Source organism: Rattus rattus, chromosome 1 (genome assembly GCF_011064425.1).
Source record: "Rattus rattus isolate New Zealand chromosome 1, Rrattus_CSIRO_v1, whole genome shotgun sequence".
In the NCBI taxonomy this organism is placed as follows: domain Eukaryota; kingdom Metazoa; phylum Chordata; class Mammalia; order Rodentia; family Muridae; genus Rattus; species Rattus rattus.
Genome location: NC_046154.1, coordinates 7795231 through 7821637, shown reverse-complemented (window position 1 = coordinate 7821637; position 26407 = coordinate 7795231).

Here is a 26407-nt window from a genome sequence, read left to right as displayed (position 1 = left end):
TAGACACACATGCATGCACACACATACACATGGATACACACAAACACACACACAGAAACACAGACACATACACATACAAGCATGCTCACACACAGACACACATGCACACACATGTTCATGTATACACACAGACATCCTCACACACATGCACATGCATAGTTTCCCTAGTGAGGGTGAGCACCATGTATCTCTCTCTGCTCCATCTCTCCCACAGTTTCTCCTTTCCCAGGCTGAAGCCAGACAGAGCCTGAGCTTTAAGTCTCAAGTCATGGAGGGGTCTGGGAACACTGGCTTCAGGAGCGAGGAACTTGTACCCGCCTCCAGTATGCCTGCTGCTCCCTGCACTGCCAGCCACAGGAGTATTCATCTGTAACATTGATGGGCCTGGAATGAGGGGAGTAGAATTTCATAGCTAAGGAGAGGAGATTAGACAGATGAAGGCGTCTGTGAGAGGCTAGGGTGGGAGAGCCGTTTCCAGCAATGAGCCTGCTGACTTGGGATGCTGCTTTAGGTGATTGCGGTCTGTTTCCTGACCACAGCGGGCATGACTTTTGAGCACAGGCTCTGCAGGCTGCACTGAAATGCTCACACCTACCCAGGGGTGTGGAGACCAGGGCCAGCCTCCAATGGGTGTGCACACACACATGCACACACACTCATGGCACCCAGAGAGTCTGCATGGAACACCGGCCACGTTGTTGGTTTTGCTCCTAGTTCTAAGTGTGGAGGGTGTTGCAGATAGATGTGGAGTGAATCTGGTAGCAGCGTATAGCACAACAGCCGTGCCATGACGGCTTCTCATGGGAGCCCACTTGCTTGGAGGCTTGGTCCTTGTTGGTAACACATATTAATGGCTCCAGGTACTGGGCCAGGAAGGATTGACCCAAATGTTCTCTGAGGCAGGTCCTTTCTGGGGAGGCTGGAGGTCCTGTCCCATGTGCCTGCCTGGGGGAGGGTCTTGGTCTCATGCCCCTGTGCCAGCATCTAAGAAGCCGGGCTCACTGTGGTCTGCGGGTGTCTGCTCTTCACTCTATTGGGCTCCAGCTCCTGCAGATACTGACCAACCTACCTCAGTGCAGAGCCCCAGCTCAGCCAGAGTTCTTGGAAAGACACCCGGGGTTCATTTAGTTCCATCCAGGAACCCAGAAGGCCTCACAGGCTGACGCGTGACCCTGGACTCCTTCTCAGATGCTCTGAGGAAAGCCTGTCCCCTAGGTGAGGCAAGTCTGAGCCGTCCCTGGCTGTCGACTGCATGGGGAGAGTTCAGTAGCAGGCAACAAAGCTCGGATCCTAAACAGACGTTAGCTACCACCATATCACAACAACTTCTGCCATTGCTGCTGGCACGCCTGTCACCATCACCCTCGTCGCTACTGTGTCTGATGTCACCACTGACATCACCATAGTATCACTATCATCCTTCCCTTCCTTATGATGATCAGGATCATCCTTGTTATCACTGTGGTTGATACCATCATCACCACCACTATCACTATCACCATCACCACCACCACCACCACCACCACCACCACCACCACCACCATCACTACCTAATGATACCATCATCATCATCATCATCATCATCATCATCATCATCATCATCATCATCATCACCACCACCACCACCATCACCATCATCACCAGCACAACCATTATTTTCTGGTCTATTTGCACACAGTTTACTCTCGATTGTTAGGGTTTCTTTCTCATTTACAAATTTTATAAAGAAACAGGAACACTCACTCACTCACTTATACACACATACACACACATACATGCACACACACACACACACATACATGCACACACACACACATACATGCACACACACACACATACATGCACACACACGCACACACATGCACACACTAACACACACACAGACATCCATAACACACTTACACTCACTATACACACTCAAACACTCATACTCACAACACACACTCATACAGTCACTCACAACACAATCCCACTTACACATACTTATACACATACATACTCACACACACATACACCCACACACACTCACAACACACACTCACAGTCACAATACACTCACATACAAACTCACACACATATGCATGCACACACTCACACATGCACTCACAATACACTTTCACACACATTCACACATATACTTATACACACACAACACATTCACACACTCACATATACACTCACACAGACACTCAAAACAGACAGTTGTACTTGCTGCACACACACTTAAACTCACAATACACTCACACACTCACAAGATAAAGACACACATTCATACACATACATATTCATACACATACTCACACTTACATACTCACACACATATACTCACACATACATACACACTCCCAACACATTCACACTCACACAGACACATGTACACAGACACTCATAACACACACACTCATATTCACCACACATGCACACACACACAACCACAACACAAACACTCTCACTCACACACAATAATACACACTCACACTTACACACACTCATACACATACTCACACACATACACACACACAGTGGAAGAAACTCTCACAACACAAGCCACCTGTGGGGTTTCTGTATTAAGCGAGAGCTGACTGCATCAGTGACCAAAGCCAGGCACAGAGCCTCAGCCTAGAGTGCTCTGGGCTTCCGCTGCTCCCTGCAGTTTTCCTCTCCGGCCTTACCACAGCCATAGTGAACCTGCCTCCTTAGGTGCTGGTCCTTCTTATGCCTTCCCATCGGCACGCCAGTACCAAGGTCAAAGGTCTTCTCTGGCTTGTCCGTTGTTGTGTTGCAGACCCTTGCGGAGGCACGGTGGGTCTGACTGGGAAAAGGTGGCCTGAGAGAAGAGGCCAAGGCTGTTGAAGTGTCAAAGCCAAGATTTAGAGAAGGGGTCTGGGTTCCTGCTCACACTGCGTCTCTGTGTGTAGCCTGTGATCTGACATATTTCCAGAGAGGAAGGCAGAGTGGGCTCTGCCCCTCTCCCTGTCCCACTAACTGAGTCAGTTCCCCTTGTGTCCAGCTCCTGTACCGATGGCTGTCCGAGCTCTCAGGCTGACATGACTCCCACCTCCGTACCGTGGCACCTACGTCTAGAGGAACCCGTGGCTGCCTCAGGCACTCCAGGTTAGTGTCTTCTATGACCAGGACTCTTTTTGCTCCAGCTTCTGCCTCTGCCTTGGCATCCTATGTTGCCAGGACACATGACCCATAGTCAGCAGGCCACGCAGGCGCTCAGTGGTAAACACGGCGAGAAGAGAAGAGCTGGAAGTCAAATGCAAGACATTCTTTTTTTTTTTTTTTTTTTCGTTTTTTTTTTTTTTTTTTTGGGGCTGGGGCCCAAACCCAGGGCCTTGTACTTGCTAGGCAAGCGCTCTACCACTGAGCTAAATCCCCAACCCCGCAAGACATTCTTTAATCACCCTCTTCAGAGAGAAGAACTGACCCTTGAGGGAAGTCCGGGGCTTGGTTCCTAGTCTCCTGCCTCCCTCCTTCAGCTCCCAAAGGCACAGAGAAGGTGCTCCAACATTCTAGAGGAATGTTCCAAGAGGAGAAGGTGGCCGCCATTCCCAGTGCCACACAGCAAAGCTCTGAGGGGACTCAGCACATCTGCATCTCAAGGTGGAAATGTGGATGCTGGGCGTGGAGCCAGGCTGCCTGGGCTCACGGCCCTGGCTCCCTCTTTGGACCTACATGGTAAGCTGGTTGCTTTCTGATAAGGCAGGAGCAGCGTGGTCCCTGCCATACTGAGAACATGTCTGGTAAGGCTGTGATCCGTGTACTGAGACATACCCCGGGGCATCGTGCCAGCCGCCCACACCGCCACGCTCTCAGAAGAGAGGGGAAAGCAGGCTCTAGAGGCATCCACCCCCTTACTGCTTGAGGCCACCCCATACCTGTTCCAGAGTCCTTGAAAGCCCGAATTCTCAAAAATGCCAATCTCTGTCATGAGACACACAGGCAATTCAAGTGTTGCTGGTGACAATTATAAAAAAGATTAAAAAAACAAAGCAGGTAAAATTTAATTTTGTATTCCTTACACTGCATTGTATTTACCTAAATGCTTCAATTTTTTTTTACAGGCCCCCAATTCTCTGTGTGTGCACCTGTCTGTGTGCATCAGACACGTGTTTGGTAAGTATGCATGCAAGTAAGTGGACATGTGTGGAGGCCAGAGGACAAGGTCAGGAGTCATTCCTCAGTAGGCACTCTCTACCCTTTGGTTTTGAAATGGAGCCCCTCACTGACTCATAGCTGACTGACCATCCACTCCCGGAGATCTGCCTGTTTCGGCAGTCAGGCAGTGTGTGACCCTCCGGTGTGCTTAGAGGCTAGGCCAAGTGTGGGGACCTTCTGTGCTTCCTTCTGTCTCTAAGCAACTTTCATTTGCCAGATTTCTCTACCTTTCTTCTCATGAGTGTGTGTGTGTGTACGCACATGTGTGTGAGTGTATATGAGTGTGTGTTGTGAGTGTATGTGTGAGTGTGGATGAGCGTGTTGACAGTTTGCGAGTTATATGTGAGTGTATATATGAGTGTGTTGTGAGAGTGCACATGTGTGTGCATGTGTGAGTATGTAAACGTGTGTGTGTGTATATGTGTGAGTGTGTGTATGAGTGTGCGTTGTGAGTTTATTTATGAGTGTGTGTGAGTGAGTGTGAGTAAGTGTGTGAGTATGTGTGTGTGTGAGTGTGTGTGTGAGTGTGTGTGTGTGTGCATGAGGGTGGGCATCCTGCAGCCTTAGGACCCTGGCTCCAGGCACTCAGTTTTCCATGCAACATGGCTTCTGCTGTGTGCTCTGATGGATTCATGCTTCAAAGGCCCCATCAAAGCTTAGCTGAGAAGAGTTATTTTCCAGGAGAGGGTCAGACCTAGCTGAGGTCCCAGAGACCCCCCACTCCTCCTTTTTTTCTGTTGCTGTGGCAACAGGTAAGGACTGTGCCTGCTTTGCATTAGTCCCCAAGAGTCAACACCAAAAGCCAGAGTGTCCATGCTTCTGAAGGAATCAGAAGCCTGTTACAGAGCCTGCCCCCTAGTGTTAAGGACAACTGTGGCTGTTCCTGTTATGGCTGGAGAAGGCTTGCATGTGAGAGTGTATCTGAGTGTGTAAGAGCGTGTGTATGAGTGTGTGTATGTGAATGTGTGTATATGTGTGTGTGTATATGTGTGTATGCAAGCGTGTAAGCACGTGTGTGTGACTATGTGAGCACGTGTGTGAGTGTGTGAATGTGTGTATGAGTGTATGTACTTGTGTGAGTGTGTGTATGTGCATATGCGAGTGTGTAAATATGTATGAACACATGTGTTTATGTGTGTGAGTGTGTGAACATGTGTGTGTTGGTGAGTGTGTGAGCATGTGTGTGAGTGTGTGAATGTGTATATGAGTGTATGTATATGTATATGAGTGTATGTATATGCATGTGTGAGTGTATGAATGTGTGTATGAGTGTGATTGTGTGTATGTGCATGTGTGAGTGTGTGAATGTGTGTGAGCATGTGTGTTATGTGTGTGAGTGTGTGTTACCACCCACTTTGCTTTTGTCATTTTTTTTTTTTTTTTTGAGACAGGGTCTCTCCATGGCCTGGACTCACCAAGCAGACCAGGCTGGCTGCAGAGCCTGTCTCTGCCTCAGCACTGGGATCACAAACACACAGTGGTGCCCAAGTTTCCCTTTTCTTTTAGCCTGGGCTTCACCTATCCCTCACATTTGTGCAGTTTGTTTTCTGTGGCTACTGACACAACTCCACAGACCGCCAGGGCATTTTGCCTTGTTTGTTATCTTGAGAAAGGACCTCACTCTATGACCCTAGCTGACCTGAAACCCACTGTGTAGACCAGGCTAGACCTGTCTCTGCCTCCTGACTGCTAGTGCTAAAGGTGTGCCCCACCATGCCCTGCTCAGAATGGGAAAGGTTAAGGAAAAGAGGATTATTTGAGCCCCAGTTTCCGAAGGTTCAAGGTCAAGGGCCTGGCTCTGTTGTCTAGGGACAGCCATCCTGTGGGCAGGGTCCTGAGGCAGCACAGGGCCTCCGAGCCCAGAGACAGGGTGTGTGTGTGTGTGTGTGTGTGTGTGTGTGTGTGTGTGTGTCTGTGTGTATGGTATGTGTGTGTATGTATGTGTGTGTGTTGTGTGTGTGTATGGTATGTGTCTGTGTATGTGTGTATGGCGTGTGTGTGTTTGTGTGTGTGTGTGTGGCGTGTGTGTGTGTGTATGGTATGTGTGTGTTGTGTGTGTGTATGGCATATGTGTGTGTGTTCATGTGTATCTTTTCGGTCTGTCCTTCCCTCTTCAGAATTCCACCATGGGTCTTTTTTTAACCTTAATGGCCTGCTGAGGGCCCCTACCTCTGAATGCCATGGCTAATTAGTTTTCTGCCCTTTGAATAACTCACAATGGGCTGAAATTTAACATCCCTCTCCCCAGACCCCATACAAACGCCAGCACCCGTCATTACTCTGCATCTAACCTCATATTCCAAGAACTCTGTGTGCTGAGTTGAGCTTTTCTTCCTGCAGAGAACACAGGGTGTGGGTAGAACCTGCTGAAACCTCCTAGCAACCTGCCAGGCCAAGGGAGGGCCACTGCAGCGGGTGCACGCAGTGTTTGGGCTCTGTTTGTACCCCCTTTTTGTTTTTTGAGACTCACGTTTCTCTCCCCTACCTCCTCTATTCCTCTCTCATTTTTTTTCTCTCTTTGCCTCAAGATTGGAATCTTGCAGAGAAAGCGTCAGCACAGCACTGATAGAACATTAGCTTTCTGCTTCTGCTGCTCTTTCTCTCCCCGGGCTGTGTCTGTAAGTGGTGCAGCTCTGAGGGGAAAGGCATCCTGGCAGTCAGGAGCCGAGGAATACCACAAGGTCGCACTGCACAACAAACCTCACATAAGAGGCTTACTGGAGAAGGCACAATAGGGTGGCTGCCTCTGCTCCAGGGAGAGGCAGCAGGGAACTGAGGGGGAGGCAGGCTGTCTTTGTTGTTTCTTGGAGGGCAGAACTTTCCAGGGTGGGGCTTTCCAGGGCGGAGCTTTCTAGGGCGGGACTCTCTGGGGCGGAGCATTTCGGGGTGGGGCTTTCCAAGGCGGAGCTTTCCTGGGCGGGGCGTTCCTGGATGGGGGGCGTGAGGGGTCGGGGTGGGGATTGGTGGGACTTGAGGTCCTAAGCTTGGGACAGCCCAGGTATTGGTGGGATGTTTTCAAACCCGGAAGTGAGCTTGGGCCTTTTTACCTACAGTGTCCACACTGCTTCTGCTGCTCCTTTTGAGGTCGTGTCCACATGCTGTCCCCACAGTAATCACTGTGAAGACCAGACCGTAAGCAAGATCACACGATGAAGAGATTCCATGACCATTCGTAGCTAAATGTCCAGCCACGCCAGAGTGCTTGCTTTACTTTTTACATGTAAGATTACCCGAGTCTCTAAAATTCTCCTTTTTGAGTCTGATTTGTCTCTCGGAATAATTATATGTAAGACTAAGAGTTGCATTTTTTATTATCATTAAACAACAAACCTTATCTCCACTAGCCTGCTGTTTCACTGATGTTTGAAGGTAACACTTTTCTTTCTGCTCTTCCCCATAACACAACTATCTCTGTGGCGGGAGTCAACCACGCTGCTATGTCAGCCATGCATGTGGTTGGACGAACCAGATCAGCACAGTGCCCTCCCTCCTGGCCACATTGGGCTCAAGGACGGACAATTGGTTTGTTCTGTCAGCCAAGGGTAGGCCTAGGGTTTCTAGAAAAACAATTGGCTGAAGAGCCCCTCTTTCTGGAGGTTTGAACATGGAAGCCTGGAGGTGTTGGTAGCCATTGTGGGGCCATGAGGTGGGGTATACCTGGGAATAAAGTGGGAGGAAGAGGAGGCAGGGAGGGGAGGGAAAGGGAGGGGAGGGAAAGGGAGAGGAGGGGAAGAGAGGGGAGGGGGAGGAAAGGGGAGAGAAGGAAGGGGAGGAGAAGGAGGAGTGGGGGAGGAAGGGAGGGGAGAAAAGGAAGGAGAGGAGAGAGGAAGAAAGAGGAGGGGAAAGGAGAGGAGGGGGGAGGGGAGGATAGGGAGGAGAGGGGAGAAATAAGATAGGAGGTCCTGAGTCCTGGATGGTGGGTGGTTCGGCCACAGAAGCCATTAACTTCTCTTTCTGCTTAGGTCAGTTTGAGACAATTCTTGTCTTGAGCCTGAGCCAAGTCTCACACTGGTCAAGCTTGAACCGGAGGAAGGCAGCAGGGGATACCTGTGTGGGGAGAGATTGGGTTACCCAGCATCTGCTCTGAGGGCAGTGGAAACCCAGGGCAGGGCCAGTTCTGTGAGGAACTGGCTGTGTTAGAGCTTGAAGAAAGGCTGCCCTCTAGCTGGTCTCAGCTCAGCCTCAGAGCGACCAATTGGATGGGTCTGAGAGGCTCAGCACGGTGGGGAGGAGAGACAGCTCTCAGCCGAGGCTGGAGAATGTAGTCAGGCTTTTACTTCCCCAACCGTGTGGTCATCGACCCACTTCATCTTCTGCCCCATCATCCCTCTTAAACACCACAGGCCTCTGTGGGAAACATCATGGCTTTCGCTCGATGGAGAACACGGCTGTCTCCTCACTCTAGTCTCTGGACAGGTGCATCGGGTAATGCTGTGACAGCAGGTGGAGCCCCGGGTTCGTTTACACAGTGACTCTGACATGGGTAATTAAGTCAGACCCTCAGATGCACCCACATTGGGAATCCCAATGCTGGTGTGCGAGTGTGTATGTGTTTAAGAATGTGTGTGCGTGAGTGTGAGAATGCGTATGTGTGTGAGTGTGCATATGTGTGTGAGTGTGTCTATGTGTGTGTGAGTTTATGTATGTGTGTGAGTATGTGTTTGTGTGTGAGTGTGTGTATATGTGTGAGTATATGAGTGTGCACATACGTGAATGTGTGTATATGTGTGTGAGTGTATTGTTAAGTTTTTGTATTGTGTGAGTGTGTGTGTGTGTGTGTGTGTGAGTGTGGATATATGTATATATGTATGTGTGAGGACGTGTTTATGTGTGTGTGCGTGTGTGTGCGTGTGTGTGTATGTGTTTTAGTCACTATATTTTCTACCACATGGCCTGCTATTTACTATCAGTCATCTTGACATCTCTCACCAGCTCCTGCTTGGCCTGACTCTATTGGGAGAATTGAGGTATTTGGAAGAAGGGTCAATCATGCCAGCAGAGAGACATTTTCCTTGGTAAGGGTAGTAACTGTGGTGGGGTCATCTTACCAGGTGCCTGGGCACACACTGGGCTCTGCAGAGCTTTCTGGTCCTTGGTCATGAGAAAAAGATTCTTTTTTTTTTCCTTTCTTTTTTTGACAGGATCTCATTTAGCTCAGGCTGGCCTTGAGCTGCTTGGTGCATAGCTGAGGGTGGTCCTGAACGTGTGATCCTTCTGCCTCCGCTTCCTGAGTGTTGGGATGCTAGGCATGCCTGCCCCACTGAGCCCTGTTTAGAGGAAAGCTGTGAAGGTCACGCTGGAGTGGCAGTGTTTAGTGGTCATCCAGAGCTGGCACCGAGTGATGTCTGGCCCTGTCCCCTTGACTCCCAGATAATGAGTTCTGGGGAGACATATGGGACAGGCTAACACCCTCATCTGGGGAATGTCTTATCTTTCCCAAAGTGCCTTTCCATTAATTCTTCTGCTGCATTTGCTCAACAGATCTGTGAATTAAGCTGAGAGCAGGTGACACGGTCTCTCTTTTACAGACCCAAGACCCAGACAGGCTACAACACTTCCCCAAGGTTAGCAGCAATGAAGGGGCAAGGGTCAGCTCTCCGCGTCCCTGGCCTCTGCCCGTTCCATTAAACCCAAGAGCAAGAGCTGCTTAGTGCAATCTGAAGCACTAGCTGCTCCCTCATACCGTGCCCTCCACCCCTCTGCTCCCACCCCCGCCTCAGGTCTTTCCGATTCACATTAAGAACCACAGAATCTGCTGCCTGATTTACGGACTAAAAGCAGAATAGTTAATTAAACACAAAGACAGCAAGCTCTGGCGTTGAAGAAAAGAATCCTCAATCTATTGTTCTTTCTCTGAGTGATGCTAAGCCATCTGTCCAGGAGAGGAAGCTCCAGTGACGACTTATTGTGTTTTGGTTATTGTTTCAAAAACACAGAAGCCAGCGGCCTCTGGGGCAGGTACAGAGGGAATGTTTAATGAGAGACATGCTGTGGTTTATATGAGTTAATTTCCTCCGTCCTTTGCACAAACAAAACCAAGCCAAACTCCGAGCTTGTTCCCTGTGAATACCAAAGCGAGATTAAATCCAACATCTGAAGACTTTGAGTAAGGGAGCCACGGAGGAGCCAGCCCTTAGGGAGCAGCCGACAGAAAGCATTAGAAGATGGAAAACCAGAACAGCAGACCACAAACACAAGTCCTGTTAGGTTCCCTGGGAGCTTGTGCTGTGCAAGCTTTGGTGGCTGCATGGTCTTCCTGTGTGTGTGTGTGTGTGTGTGTGTGTGTGTGTGTGTGTGTGTGTGTGTGTGTGTGTGTGTGTGTTGTGTCTGTGTGTGTCTGTGTGTTTGTGTGTGTCTGTGTGTTTGTGTGTGTCTCTGTGTGTGTTTACATGTCTCTGTGTGTCTGTTTATATGTGTGTGTATGTCTGTGTGTGTGTGTGTATCTCTGTGTGTGTCTGTTTATATGTGTGTATGTCTGTGTGTGTGTATGTCTGTGTGTGTCTGTGTGTGTTTGTGTGTCTGTATTTGTGTATGTCTGTGTGTGTCTGTGTGTCTCTGTGTGTGTGTGTCTATGTGTATCTCTCTGTGTGTGTGTCTGTCTCTGTGTCTGTGTATCTGTGTATGTGTCTGTGTGTGTTGCACGTGAGTAATTACCTCCCCTCTGAAATAGGCAGCTGGGATTAAAGGTGCAGGCAGAGCACCCGTCTCCTGAGGGAAAAGGATGGCGAAGGCTCACTCCCGACACAGGCATTAGTCAAAGCACCCCAAGTGGCAGCCTCACCCATAATAGCAAGGCAGGGTCTCCCTGCACAGATGGCTGTTTGGTGTCCCTAGGAAGATGTGTTGAAGGTGTCCCCAGTGTCTGCAAACATGCCCTTATGTGGAGACTCTTTCTTTAGAGGTCTCTTTAGGGTGAACCTTGAGACAGGATGGTTGATGTCCTTACAAGGAGAGAGACCTGCAAAACCTGGGCTCGTGGTGACCAGGGAGGTGACTGGTGTAGCTACAAGCTCTGGGAAGCTCAGAGGCACCAGCAGCTTTAAGAAACAGGATTGATCTTCCCAGGCGCCTGGCCAGCACGTCTGGCTTTGGCCTGCTAAGATAGGAAGGAACAAATCCTGTGAAAACCACAGTTCATCTTAAACTGTAGGTTGTGACACCCTGTGGGGGGCCCAGGTCAGAGAATGTGGTAGTTCTGAGAAGTGTGGCAACCATACAAGGCCATAGCTGACAGAGAGCATCAGCTCACGGTCAATTAGGTGAGCCTGAATGCTGGTGGCCCTGTGTGATGTCATCAGGGTCCCGAGGCCACAGCATGAAACTTTGCAAGGTGTGCAGAACCAACCACGTCGAAACATTGACGACTGTGCCTGCGACACCTTGGCTCAGACTCGAGACTTGTCTGTTCCGATTTCAGTGTTCTCGCTGTATGTACAAAGTTTTCTACTCTTATGCAAACAGAACAGTTTAATTACGGAAAACAAAGCCTTTTCATATTTTCCTACCATCATTCCTCAGCGTCTGGATTGGTTTGTGTTTGAATGTCTAATTTTCAAAACTGCTGTTCGAGGTGCTGACTTGAATCTCATTAAGCCTATATCATTCACTGGATCTTGGGGTTTGAGTTAAGACGGAATTTCCAAAGGTGTCTGAAAAGACTGCTCCGGGCTGTGTGTTTACATGAAGTGGGGGTCTTGGCACTGGCACTTCTGAAGATGGAGTTCATTTCTGTAGGGTCAAAGGCTACTTCCTTCCCAAATCAGATGGCAAAACTCTGGCTTTCAGAAGGGACTCATCTCCCCTCTGGAAAGAATGAGTATCATTTTGTGAACCAGTGAACTATGTAAAGCAGTTGAAGGCTGAAGGTGGGGCTGGCTTCTGTGTAAAATGGGTTCCTTAACATGCTACATGCCTTATTCTGCAGGTTCACAGTCCACTCACAGAAGGAGGCATACTTAAGGTAGTCAGAGAAGAGAGAGCAGTGGTCAGAGATGGAAGGTCTGTGGGGGTTCCCTGGATCCTTACCCAGTCAGAACAGGAAGTAGCCACTATGAGCTGTCTCTGCTCAGGGTCACTTGCTGTAATTGCTGGGTGGCTCAACATGATAGAGGAGGGGGGTCACCTGACCTGCCAGAGATGGCTAGTGAGGCAGGTTGGACCATGGGGTAGTCCTTTCTCCCTGCCATTCCCTTGCAAGTTGAATACAAAACAGACCAGCCTGGCTTTCTGACCAAACTCCTATTAGCCCACCCTTTGGAGGAGATCTCTGCAGAACAGTGAAGATGTACTGTCTTATAGAGATGCTATATAGACAGAGATATGATTTCTTAGTTATTAATGATGAGCCTGTAAGAAGTCCCAAAATTATATTAGTAATTGTCAAGCACTTTCATAATGGGACTGCTATTAAGTCCTCTCTGATAATCAAAAGTATGGTGAGAACTCTGCCAGTCTTCAAGAGTCACGAGTCAATCGCTTCTGAGATAGCAAGCAGGCGTCTGCAGCTTAGAGCACGTTCCAAGAGGCCGCGAAACCACTAACTAAAGTTCATAAAGGGAGAACTCACCGTTTGTTATAGGTGCAAGGACAGAAGATAAAATATTGGCTGAGTTTATACAAAATTCACTAATAACTTGGTCACAAAAGTTAGGGGTTTTAACTCTCCATGAACCTGTGGAGCTGTGACAGACAATGTTTAGCCAGAGAATTACTCTCAAGGCATGTGCATGTAAACATTCTCTGCCATAAACTTCTTCTTCATGGTTTGAATTTATGTTTGAACGTCTAGTGAACTTTTGTTAAAAAAAAAAAAGGATGAACCCTGTCATCTGTTCTCCTAGAAAAGGTACAAGCAAGGGCATTATGACCGTGTTACATCAGAGCAAAAGGCAAGAACAAGATTAGGAGAGGAGATCAGACAGACATTTTTTAGAGAACAAGGGAGAACTTTCTCAGAGTACTTTTTAGAGAGAACTTTTCTGAGGAGAGCTTTTGCAGGGACTCTTTGGAGAGCTGAAGAACTTAGAAATAAAGATTCAGATCACTTTTTCAAAGTGTCCCCCTTTTCTTCCTGGGACTTCAACCAGCAGGCTGGAAGTGAGAGCTGTGCAGTTCCTGTGGAGAAAGAACATGGACTACTTAATCGCCTGCTGTTTTACTACAAGGGGCTAAACCATAGTTTCTGGCCTCAGGAGAACTCAGGCTGGTCAGCTCTTGAACAGCAACCCTAAGTATCTCCTAAGACCAAGTCTTACCCCTGCTAACACACTTCCTCCTCCCGTACCTCAAGAGAAAACTAAGAAGAAAGAAAAAGACCACCACCCTTGGCAAGGCTCATTCCTTTCGAATGATCAATTTTAGCTTGTGTCAAGTTGACATCAAAACCAGCCAGCACACGTTTACTACTTGCCTGCCACAACAGGGACAGAACGCAAAAGTCTCACAGGGACCCCACAACACTGTCACCGCAAAACAGTTGGAAGGCTTTTGTGTGAGGATCTGCATAGCCAGGGCCAAATGGGATCCAGTGGCAGCCGGTAACTACATAACAGGGTCATACTGATGCCCAGCATAAGGCTAAACAACATCCAGCCAACTGACTGACACCAAGAGAGTCTTCAACAGGGTCTGAGAACACCAAGCAAGTTCACACGGAGGTTTGCCAATACTCAGCAAGCCTACATCAAGGCCCATCAACACCCTCCAAGTCTAACTACAACAAGGCTCCCCGACTCCCAACAATGGGGTCCAATAACACGCAACAAGAACAGGATGTGGTCAGCTTGGCAAACCCATAGCAAGAACTGTTGACATTCCAGAAGCCCACGGTGGAGTTTACTAGCACTCATTCAGTTCACAGCAAGGGTGACTGACAGTCAGAGACCACAACGGGGCCCAAGGGCATCAAACAAGTCTAGACCAAGTCTGTCATCACCAGTACAGGGGCTGGGTTTTCTTGGGCCATGCTGCCCTCCTGAGCTGCCCTGGGTTGCACCGATGAGGGCTCTGCCCAACTCACCACCCAGTCCTCTAGTCTGTGTGATCTCTGTGGAGACTAACAGTCTACCTGTTCCGACTCAGGCACTGGATTCCTTGTCCTGTGACCTCTGGTTCTCTGCATCTCTACCTGCTTCGGTCTGAGCCTGAGCTAAACCACATACATTGGTCCTGTCACAGTTACTCACACTTGCACAGTGATCAAGACATGTAGACAGTAGAATGTCCCAGAACCTAGGGACGATTGGGGTTTAGAGACAGAACACCTTCTTGGAGATGATTTGAGCACTCCCGGTTGCCGGGAGGGAGGAAGGGAAAGGGCTTTCTGCAGGGTGGGCACCATCTGCAGGGAAGATGAGCAGAGAGCTCAGTGGCTCTTCCATGGTGCCTTCCTGGTCTCCTTTGTCTTCAAGGTGTGGTGGCACAGTGCTGATGGAGCTATAGGTTCATGTCAACGTTGCTTCAAAACAGGATGCTCTTGAGTGCTGTGATGGGCCTGCTGGGCCTCAACAGGGTCAGCCTTGGGTAGAAATCCCCCCTTACTGTCAAAGAGCTGATCTCACCCACGAGGCCAAGGTTCATAGAATGTGTCTAAACCGCAGGAGAGGCCAAGACCTTGGTTATCTTTCTGGGAAGCCACTAAGGTTTCTTTTAGAGACACAATGACTTAGCCACTGTTTTAACGCTGTGAAGAGACACCACGATCAAGGCAACTTTTAAAAAAAGATTTATTTATTTATTATGTATTACACTGTACCTGTCTTCAGACACACCAGAAGAGGGCATCAGATCTCATTACAGGTGGTTGTGAGCTACCATGTGGGTGCTGGGATTTGAACTCAGGACCTCTGGAAGAGCAGTCAGTGCTCTTAACTGCTGAGCCATCTCTCCAGCCCCAAGGCAACTCTTATAAAAGAAATATTTGCATTGGAGGCTTGCTTACCATTGTAGAGATTTAGTCTATGATCATTGTGTCAGGAAGAGGTCAGGCATGCACGGCACTGAAGCAGTACTGAGGGCTTTACACCCTGATCCTCAGGCAGCAGGTGTGGGGTGGAGGAGTGGGCTGTGGGGGTGGGGAGGACTGGGATGGGCACAAGGTTTGAAAACTCAAAGCTCATTCCCAGTGACACACTTCCTCTAACAGGGCCACACCTCCTAATCCTTCCCAAACAGTTCCGCTAACCAGGAACTGTGTTCAAATTGCTTTGGGAGGCAATTCTCACTCAAAGCATCATTCACAGCCTCAACAATGGGTTTTGCATAATAATCCCTCAAATGGATCATCTGTGGGGTCCTTCTTGCTCCTGCTCCTGACCCAAATGCAAGGGATTCAGCCTTCATTTCCTCACTTCCTGTGAGGTGAAGTCACAGGGTAGGAGCTTGAGGCATCTGGTCATGTCACAGTCAAGCATTGAGAGAAGTGAATGTCCTTGCATTGTCTGCTTGCCTGCTGCTCATCTGGGCCCTGTCTGCTTGCCTACTCTTCTGGGCTAGCTTTCGCCACTCGGGGCCCAGCCTGTGATGTGTTACCACCTACAACAGGCTGGGTCTTCCTATATTACATAACCATGAAGACAAACCCTGCAGGCCTGCCATAGGCCAACCTGACCTAGGTGATCCCTCAGTAGAAGCCCTCTTCATGGGCCATCCTGGCCTGCCGCAAGTTGATAATTACAATTAACCAGCACGTTTGCCAGTTAAGCTGCCAGCAACAGACTCCCAACAGACACCGAGACTCAAAGAGGCCAAATGGGGTCACAACTGTTTTGTGCTTCAGTCCCTGAAATGGAAGAATCCATGAGAGGACGTTGCCTTTGCCCAACCATGCATCTTGAGTCCTGGGCTGTCTGCCTTGGACAACCCATTAAAAAGCAGAAGAGTTATCTATCGGTGAGCACAAAGAGAAAACAAAGCAAAATGTAATATATCGGAGAAAGTAGCCACAAGCAAACAAGATAGGTCATTAGAGGGACCGGGGAAGAGGACATTAATCTAGAATATAAAGTCCTTCTCGCAACATCCCCGACCTACCCGGGTTCAATGCGGTACTTTTATTTTGCTGCAATTTGTAAAGTATTCTCTTTTATTGTACTGGCCTTTGATTTCTCTCTGTCTTGGCTTCGGTGGTGGTTTATGCAGTCACAGGGAGAGAGAGAGAGAGAGAGAGAGAGAGAGAGAGAGAGAGAGAGAGAGAGAGAGAGAGAGAGAGCCATTTCTCTTCCACTGGCTGTTTGATTTTGGGAGCATCTCTGCTATTTTCCAAATATCCATTTGTCTCCTTCTTTGTTTAAGAACAGACCTAATGCCCAACTCCAGGAGTCTAAATTACCAAGTTCCATAGTAAGTATTTTTGTTGTTTTGTTTTGTTTTGTCTTTTGGTTTTTTGTTTTTTTCCAACACTAGGTTTTTCGGTGTAGCCCTGGCTGTCCTGGAACTCACTCTGTAGACCAGGTTGGCCTCCAACTCAGAGATCCACCTGCCTCTGCCTCCCAAGCTCAGAGATTAAAGGCGTCTGTCCAGCTCCAGGGTAAATAATATTTTATGTCAAACAATTGCAGACCTAAGCAAGCCCTTCCTCTTGCTGCTCCCAGGCCCGGGAATGGATGCTTCTGCGAAGCACACGATGGGGCAGACATCAGAGAGCATGAGTGAGCCCTGGGGGTCCTACATTGTTCCGAGAGCATTGGAGCTTGGGATGACTATAGGAGAGGTCTTCGGTGAGACTCTTTCTTTGGGAGAGTGTGGCGTGTGAGGTCAGCAGGGGGACATCTGGGGGTGGCACTGCTGGCAATCGCAGGATTTATTGCCCCGTTGATAATTCCTCTGCAAGTCATTAATCTATGTCAAAGTGATTTCTCTTTCTTGTTTGACTTTTAGGTGTGTGTGTGTGTGTGTGTGTGTGTGTGTGTGTGTGCACGCGCACACATGCATCTGTGTGTGCCAGTGCTCACAGAGGCCAGAAAAGGGCATCGAATACCCTGGAAGTGGAGTTACAGGAGTTTGAGAGTCGCCCCTCATAGGTGCTGGAGACCAAACTTGAGTCCTCAGTGAGGTCAGCAAGTGCTCTTAAGAGCCGAACAGTGTCTCCAGTTCAACTCACTGTGGCTCTCTGAAGCAGCGTGCACGGGTTCCTCTTTCCCCAAGAGAATATGGGACACAAGCAGACCCTCCCACGAGCTGGGCCTCTGTGTGAAGACCATCTCCCTTTCAGGGCATTGGTCAGAGGCACCTCTTTGGCTCTCCGCTCTCATTGCACAAGAGAGGTAGCAAGGAAGACCTGCCAGGGAATCGGCACGGCTGAAACTCTGCACCTGACCAGAGGTGACGGAGTTGTCTTTGTGAGCCCCTGGGAGCAGAGACCTCATCACGAAACACCGTTCTCCTAATCACAGCACCTAAACACAAAGCAAAGGGTAAGCGTGTTCCTCAGGTGGAACTACGATCCTTAATGAATTAATAACAGGGTTACGATCCTCAACTCGACAAGCGGAGAATACAGACAATAAAGTGAGGTGAGCCACTACAGTATAATTAGCAGGCCTTTTGTGGCTCTGTTTAGGAATGCATTATCTCTGATTGTAGGGAAGGAAGGGCAAAAGAGAGGCTGGGCTGGCCTTCGGTGGCCCAGGGTTCAAGAAGAGCCTGCAGCTAATAGCTTTCCCAGCATGGCATCCGCCATCCACCTGGAGGTGTGTCTTGTCTACCTGCGAGTTAGCTGCAGACCCCACCCTTCCCACAACTGCCCTAGTGTTGCCACAAAAAGCACCTTTGAATCTCAGTGGTTCGTTTGTGGATGCATTTCTGGAGCCTGATAATAATTTGTTCTAAGCGAAGTTCTGTATCCAGTCAGCTCAGGTCTCTGTCAGACGCAGCCTCTTTCCCTAGGGAAAGCACCTTTTCCAGTTCCGTTTCCTCTGGACTACTTGTTCTAGAAAGAAAGTCATCTTTCCCGGTCATAGGGCTGGCCTTTGCTCTTGACCTCTGGGGAAGATGATATTGTGCCTGACACAAGGTTGGCTGCTCCTGGATCTGTCTTAGCTGGGGTGCCATACTTCCTCTAACAAGGTTCTACTTCCTAAAGTTTCTGTAACTTCCCGTGTCACCAGTGGGGACCAAGTGCAGGAGCCTATAGGGGACATTCCCAGTGGAAGTCCTTCTGGCTGATTAGAATTGCATGCTGTCCCAGTAATGAGCCACGGCCACAGGCAAAACAGCTCATGTTGCATGGGAAGGCCTTAAAGGATCTGCAATCAAAAGGCAAGATTTGAATTCTTCCTGGTTGTGCAGATTGAATCTGAGCAAGAGTGTTGGGGACACTCTGCCCTGTGCAGTAAACCCCTGATGTTCGCACGGTCTTTTGTTAATCCAGCTCTTTCAATGAGTTTCTCTACAGCACCAACACACCTCTCTGACCAAACGTGAATGGTTTATTTGTCTTACATTTTCAGATCACTTACCTATTACTGAGGGACATCAGAGCAGGCTCTGAACGAAGCAGAAAACATGGCAGAATGCTGGTTGATGGCTCCCGCTCATGCTCATGCTCACCAAGCCTTCTCATTCAGCCCAGGCCAACCTGCCTAGGGATGGTGACACCCACAGTGGGCTGGGCCCTCCTATGTCAATGGAGACAATCTCGCACAAACATGGCTGCAGGCCAATATGAGCTGAGAAATTCCTCAATGGAGACTAGGCTAGGTGTCTAGGCTGTGATACATTGGCAGCGGAAGCTTGTGTTACCCCTGGCTTCTGACTGGGTTGGGTGTGTCAGGTATGGCTGGGGTCTGTATACCCCCATGGATAACAGGCGTGAGAGAGGCTTCTGCGGGACCACCTGCAGGGTTTTTAGGGAGACTTTGGACTTGAAGCTTCATGAAGAACTGTGGGTGTTGAGCGTGGAACTGTTGACAGTAGAGTAGGAGTCTCCCCCTTTCATGCGTCTGTGAGCCATGCTGTTTCTGGCCCACTTACAGCTATCACAGGGCTTCTAGAGGGCTGTAAGTGACACCCGGTGTTAACCAAAGAGACAGCTGTCGTTGGGACAGACTAGAAAGGCTGCCTTTCGTGCCTTCTCTGATTTATGCCCAGTATTTATTAACCCCCAAGTTGCTCGGTGGGCAATGGAAGTACTGGATTAACTTGCGGAGGAGGAGGAAGGAGAGGAGGAAGATGAAGAGGAGAAGGAGGGGGAACAGGGCAAACAGAAGAGGGAGTTATTCGCAGAGCAGCTGTGTGCAGTCGAATCTGAGTGAAGTTGTGGTTGCTGCTCTGAGGATCCGAGGGAGCAGGTGGCGTGGGATATGAACAGAGTCTCACCTGGTGAGCGAGTCTCTGCCTCACGCGTCATATCCGGAGAGAACTGGGTTCAGAGATGCCCTGCAGGCATTCCTCCAACCTGGGCTGTGTCAACTGTTCCACAGACAGGGCAGGAACATCTGAGACCCAGGGTGATGGTGTCCCTGGGAGGAGACTTGTGAGCTGCCAGGTCCTCGGGTGGAACCCACATCCTCAGGCATCCCTCTCTGGCAATCTGCAAGTGAGAACCACACCCCCCAGTTCCCAGGGGCTGCATCCTGCTCCGACTTCTCTGCCTTGCCCTGTGGGCACTCACTTTCTGAGCCTCTGTGTGTGCACATCTGCTCCTCTCCTGCAGTGGCTGAGAGACACCACCTTCGTCCTGGGGACAATCTCACTAAGGGCTGCACATCACCTACAGGTCTGGGCACCTTCGGAAAACACCTTCGGAAAAGCTAACGGCATCCAGTTGTGCGGCCTGTGAGTACCAGCAGGAGAGGAAGAAATCAGCCTCTTAAGTAGCTGCCCCTCCCCCGACCAAGCCATGGTGGCGTGCTGGTCTGGATCCCCACGCTGGTCTCCCGCTTTTATTTGCTATTAACCTAAGCAGGAGAATTCAAATCCAGTTGCTGTCAGGAGCATATTTCTTTCTAAATCCAGAGCATAATAAAAAGCCGTGAGTGATCTGGATGTCAAAAGACTAATCGAAAATCCCACTTGCAGCAAACACAAATAGTTCTTGCTGTTAACAGGACAATATATTCCGGAAAGGGGGAAAAAAAGGCTCCAGCCGACCAGACGCATAACATTCTGCTGATTCTCCTCTGGGTTGGAGCCTTGAATTTGAAAGAAATTCAACCCCACGCTTCCCTCTCAGAAATTCTTCAAACAGGATTCTCTTTCAAGGAGCTAAAAGCAATTTAATCACGTGAAACAAAAACATTTCTGGCTTTTGAAGGCTGTCCATTGCTTTATGGTGGTCAGAGCTCACTGGGAGCGGAGAACACCCATGAGGAGCTGGCTTGGTCACTGGGAGGCTAATGGAGCCTGGTTCTGGGTTGATCCAGGGGGCCAGCTTCAAGGGGCGTTGGCTCCCTGTGGTCTGCCCTGTTTCCACACCTCAGCTCTGCTGACCTCTCCTCACTCATTCCCTCTCTGCTTTCTGTGTGTAACAGTGGAGGTGAGATAGTGAAGCAGCCTACCTCCAGCCCCTGCTCAGGGTCATGGCATCTCCTGGAGGGAATGCCTTTTCAGAGGTGAGGGCCCAAGGAGTAAAGGCTGTGTCCAAGGTCATACTTCAGGTCATAGAAACCAGGCTTTGCTAGATTCAAGTTTTCCTTATTCACGACCCACTGGGAGGACAATGCTAGGCAACGCCTCCAGAATACTTGAACCTCTGATGCTGCTGGGTTTTGTGGCCTCCTCTGATTTGCTCTCTGTGTCCAGGGGAAGTGAACTATTCTCTCTCTCTGGCTAGCTTGACTGTTGGGTCATTTCCATGGTACCTGAACCATACAGACCATGCAAAATGGAAGAGAGAAAATGGTCAGAAGCTAAGCCACCTATGAGGACATCTCTTTGTCTTGTTTGACATAAGCAGCCTCCACGGGGTGCACTAGAGTGAGTATATAGGGTATGGGAGTGGGGTTCGAAGGCAGGAGAGTTTTCAGAGCGGAAGGGGTGTAGAGGGGACGGAACGTGTGGGAGTATAGGGGAGGGTGCACAGGGAGAAAAATGTCTAGGTGTTGGGGAAGTGTAGGTCCTTCCCATCCTCAGCCCCTACTCTCCTTAACTGCAGACTGAGGAGTCCTCAGGGCCCTGGACTTCTTGCAGGAACCCCATCCCTCCCTAACCCAAGGCTTGGGTGCTGTGAGCAAGCCCACGCTCTCTAAGAACTATCTCTGGCAGGCCCGATTCAATCCCAGTCTTCACAACATGAACGGGAAAATCAGTCATTGGTTGCAGGCTGTCTGGTCTTACGGATTCCTTCTGATCTGGGAAGAATCAAGCCTGGGTAAAGCCACAAAACCCTTTCCCAGAGCTGTGGTTGGGGCAAGGTCAGCCGTTCTTCTTCAGAACCATTGAGTAGACTGAAGGGAAATCGTCACATTAATATGCAGTCTGGTCCCCATCTCCCTCCTAATAAATATTTGCGAGAGCTAACACTGCTAAATCATGAAGGCAGGCGGGGGTGTGGGCTCCGGAGACCAGTTGTAAATGAACAAAAATAATACAGAACTTGGTACACGAGATATAAGCCGATTTCCTCATCTATACTAATGGATTTTAAATAGGAAAATAACTGGGAATAAGCAGCAGACGCATTCGAATTAAAATGAGGCCGCAGAGCTCCAGGTTATACAGGAAGGCCAGTGCGCAGCAGACTGCTCCAGGAGCCATTCTGGAGGATGGCTCTGCGCTCTGCCTCATTCGGCTCGCTCTGTGTGCCGCGCATGCGCTTGAGCCATCCAGGCTGTGAGCTGTGCATGCGCTTAAGCTTCCATGAGGATGCGTGAGCCATTCACAGCCGTGGGAAGGAGCTCAGGGAGAGGGAACGAAATGTCCACTGATGATGACATAGCATGAAGACCCATGATGAATGGGGTGGTTTTCTGTCCTTACTGTGCATGCTCATCGAACGCTGCATAAAATCTTACATCCTAGTTGTTGGTTTAATGGGATGTCATGTTTATTAAATCTTCTTCACAAAGGCCATTTTAACGGCTGCGTAATATCCCATCACATCGACTTCCGTAATACCCTTCAAGAGAGTTCTCTTGTCAATACCATGAGCACCTCCCTATGGAAATCTTTAGATAGTCAATCTACAAACATTTTCCATTCACTCGCACACTCACATACCTAGTTCAGGGTCAGCACTGGAGGAATAGGGGAAATGGAAGCTGTGGTATCTTTTCCTTTCCTTTCCTTTCCTTTCCTTTCCTTTCCTTTCCTTTCCTTTCCTTTCCTTTCCTTTCCTTTCCTTTCCTTTCCTTTCCTTCCCTTCCCTTCCCTTTCCTTCCCTTCCCTTCCCTTTCCTTCCCTTCCCTTCCCTTCCCTTTCCTTTGTTTCTTTGTTTCTTTTGTTACGTTCTTAGGACAGATCTTTATTTGAGGAATTACTTTAAAAACTGTCTGATGTAGGCCCATCAAGATGGCTAAGCAAGGAAAGGGGCTTGCTGCCAAATCCACGGGCCTGTGTTTGAACTGGGCACTCACTTGAAGGGAGAGAAGCAGTTCGCACAGGGTATCCTCTGATCTCCACACATGCACACAGGCACAAACAAAATAAACCAATGAATGTAAAAGATATTAAAAACTACCTAACACATAATAGCGTTCCATACAGGCTGTCAGTGTATGGCCCAGCGTCTCAGGATAGCCACAAGCAGCTTTAAAAAGTACTTTGTGCATGTGCGTATTTGTGTCTGTGTGTATTTATAAACTCTGTGCATGTGTGTGTGCGTGTGTGTGTGTGTGTGCATTTCTGTGTATATTTATATATGTGTATCTGTGTGTATATTTGTGCATATTTGTGTTTGTGTATTTGTGTGTGTGTGTGTGTGTGCTGTGTTCACATGTGAGGATTCTCTGTGACTCTCATGTCACAGACAAGAAATCCCAGAGTCACAGCGCACACGCGTGAAGGAAGGAGGCATGTTTCCACCCCAAGCCGACTCTCAGATCCCAGCTGCTGTTCTATAAATGATTTTTATTGAATCTTGGCCAGATTTTTAAAAGTTTCTGTTGGCTTCACACCTGTTCTTTTGATTGCTAGTAAACGTGTGCGAGTGCGCATTTGTTCTAAGCTCCTTGACCCCTGATTGTCTCCTCCCTCTGCAACACACACACACACACACACACACACACACAAAAGCACGCACAACAACACAGACACAGACACAGACCCAGACACAGACTAACATATAGACACACACACATACACATACACACAGAGACAGGCATAGATGCAGACTGACACACAGATACACATACACACACTCAAGCACACATATCACACAGGCACACATACACATACACAGATGAGGATAGACACAAACACACATAGACACAGACTGACACACAGACATGCACACACATACACAGACTGATACACAGACATGCACACACATGAGCACACACAAATAAACACACACGGACACAGACTGACACATAGACATGCACACACACATACATACATGCACATACATGCATACAGACATGGACAGACACAGACTGACACACAGATACACACACACACAAATACACACACACGGACACAGACTGACACATAGACATGCACACACACATACATACATGCACATACATGCATACAGACATGGACAGACACAGACTGACACACAGATACACACACACACAAATACACACACACGGACACAGACTGACACATAGACATGCACACACACATACATACATGCACATACATGCATACAGACATGGACAGACACAGACTGACACACAGACACACACACACACACACACACACACACACACAGACTGACACGCACATGCACGTGTAGCCGACAGTCCCCTCAGCTCCTCCTCATCTTCCCACATGCCATAGGAACAGGAAGCAGGTGTCAAATCTTACATCAGAGGAACAGTGCATAGGAGTTACAATGTGTTAGACATGTTAAACTGAATATAAATGTAGCCACCTGACACATTTATAGAAATAAATCTGCCCAAGGTCACGGCTGAGAACTTTCTTTGAGAGAGCACTTTACGGGTTAGTTGTGACGTTTCCTCAGTTGCTCAGTGGCATGGATGAGAGGGCTAGATGCTGAGACCTCTGCTCTGCAATCGCCACCATGTCCTTAGTGACCGCCATCCTCAGAAGATAACAATAGGCTTTTTCTAGCCAAGGTCCAGCCAACCCCTGTGCTTCCTGCAGAGTGTTGGTTCTGGGGTCATTGCTCATCATTGATTTGTCTGTTTGTCCTGGTTAACCTCAGCTGTCAATTTGTCTCAGCCTAGAGTCACCAGAGGGAAGCTTCAGTCAAGAAACTGCCTAGGTCAGAGTGGTCTGTGAGTTTGTCTTTAGAGAGTTGTCTTGATTGTTGACACAGGAGAGCTCAGCCCACTGTGGGCAGCACCACCCCTCAGCAGGCAGCCCTGGGCCATATAAGGAACCCAGCTAAATGTGAGCTGTGAGTGAGCCAGCAAGCAGCGGCCTCCATGGGTTTTGCTTCCCATTCCTGCCCTGATATCTTTGGGGATGGCCTGTGACCTGGATGTGTAAGCTGAAATAAAACTTTTGCTTCTTAAAGCTGTTTTGGTCATGGTGTTTTATCACAGAGCTGGGAAGGAAAATAGAACACTGCTTGCCCACATCTCTCTGCCTTGCTCGCTGATGGCTTCTCAATGTTCCTGAAAGTCATGGGCACTGCTTCCTGCTTCAGAAGCCCTTCCTTGCTCTCTTATGCTCAAACCGCTCACAAGAATGCTATCTCTCTATTTCCTGCTTCCCACCAACTCAAGAGCAGTCCTCGGCATTTTAGTATTCTGCTGAGGTGGCATGGCAGGCCCTGTGAAAGGCCCATGAAGCACACGCCTCCAACCCTACAGCCCTGCCCACTGGAGAGCCCTCTACCCTACAACTCTGCCCACTGGAGATCCCTCTACCCCACAGCCCCACCCACTGGGGATCCCTCTATTCCATAGCCCTGCCCACTGGAGATCCCCCTACCTCACAGCCCTGCCCACTGGGGCTCCCATGCCAGGACATCTTGTCCCAGGTGCTCAATGAATACATCTAGAGTCAAAGATGGAAGACGTCCCTTTTCCCATTTTGACAGAGAATAGGGTTTTTATCTCAGCTTTGTGTTTTCAGCTAGGACAAGGAGCTGTGGTGGTGCTGACGCAAGGCCTCCTACCATGTAGCATCTCTTCTTCCTCTTAGCAGCTACGGGAGGCTCCATGATTAGCTGAAGAACAATAGACACCCTGGACTCAGATAGTATGTAAATGCAAAGAGTGTTTTATTCTGCAGAAGTCAGCATGTTGGAGTCTCCCATTATCAAGATAGAGAGAGAACCAAGTGAGCTCGCAGCCTGATTTAAAACATACTAGGGTGATTCTGGGATAGGTGACCTTATCTTGCTCTCTCTTAAGGGCATTCTGGAACTGTTACCGAGGCATGGGGACTGGAAACTGTTGCTGGGAGCATGGGACTGGAAACTGTTGCTGGGAGCATGGGGACTGGAAACTGTTGCTGGGAGCATGGGGACTGGAAACTGTTGCTGGGAGCATGGAAACTGGAAACTGTTGCTGGAGGCATGGGGACTGGAAACTGTTGCTGATCCATTGTCTTCGCTTCAGGCCAGGTGGCAGGGCAGGTTTTGACTAGCTGCCAGAAGCCTGGGTTTTTAGGCCTAATCTCCTGAACTGCCCACTGGAAGCCTGTCATGGAGTCCGCCTGCCTCATCACTACATACCTTAGTTTTCCCCGATGCCTATGCCTGTGTGAGGAAGATAAGGTTTAGGTGGTTTGGAGGCAGAAGGTTCTCGAACAAACCCAGAGCTGGGGTGAGAGGGTGCCTTACTGCTGGTGTATGGCCTGCCTTGTGCTGAGACAGGCTGTCCCCTCTAAGTGACACCATTCTGTATAAAATGGTGGCTTTTCACGCTGTACCTTGCCCCAGGAGACTCTGTTTTTCAGTAGCCTTTGACTTCATTTTGAGAGGGGAGAGCCCGGAATATCTGCATCACCTCTCAGGCACCATTCTTCCAGCATGGGCTGATAGATGACTTGTTCCAGGAACAGAAAGGTCACCCCCCCACCCCCATATGAGTATACCGGGGTGAACTGAAACAGTGGTCATACATGGATGCATTAAAACCATACCAGAAACTTATCAGTCTGGATAAGAGTCTGTTACTGGGTAAGAGAGTCACGACCTCATCCGATCCCATAAAGTAAGGTCATG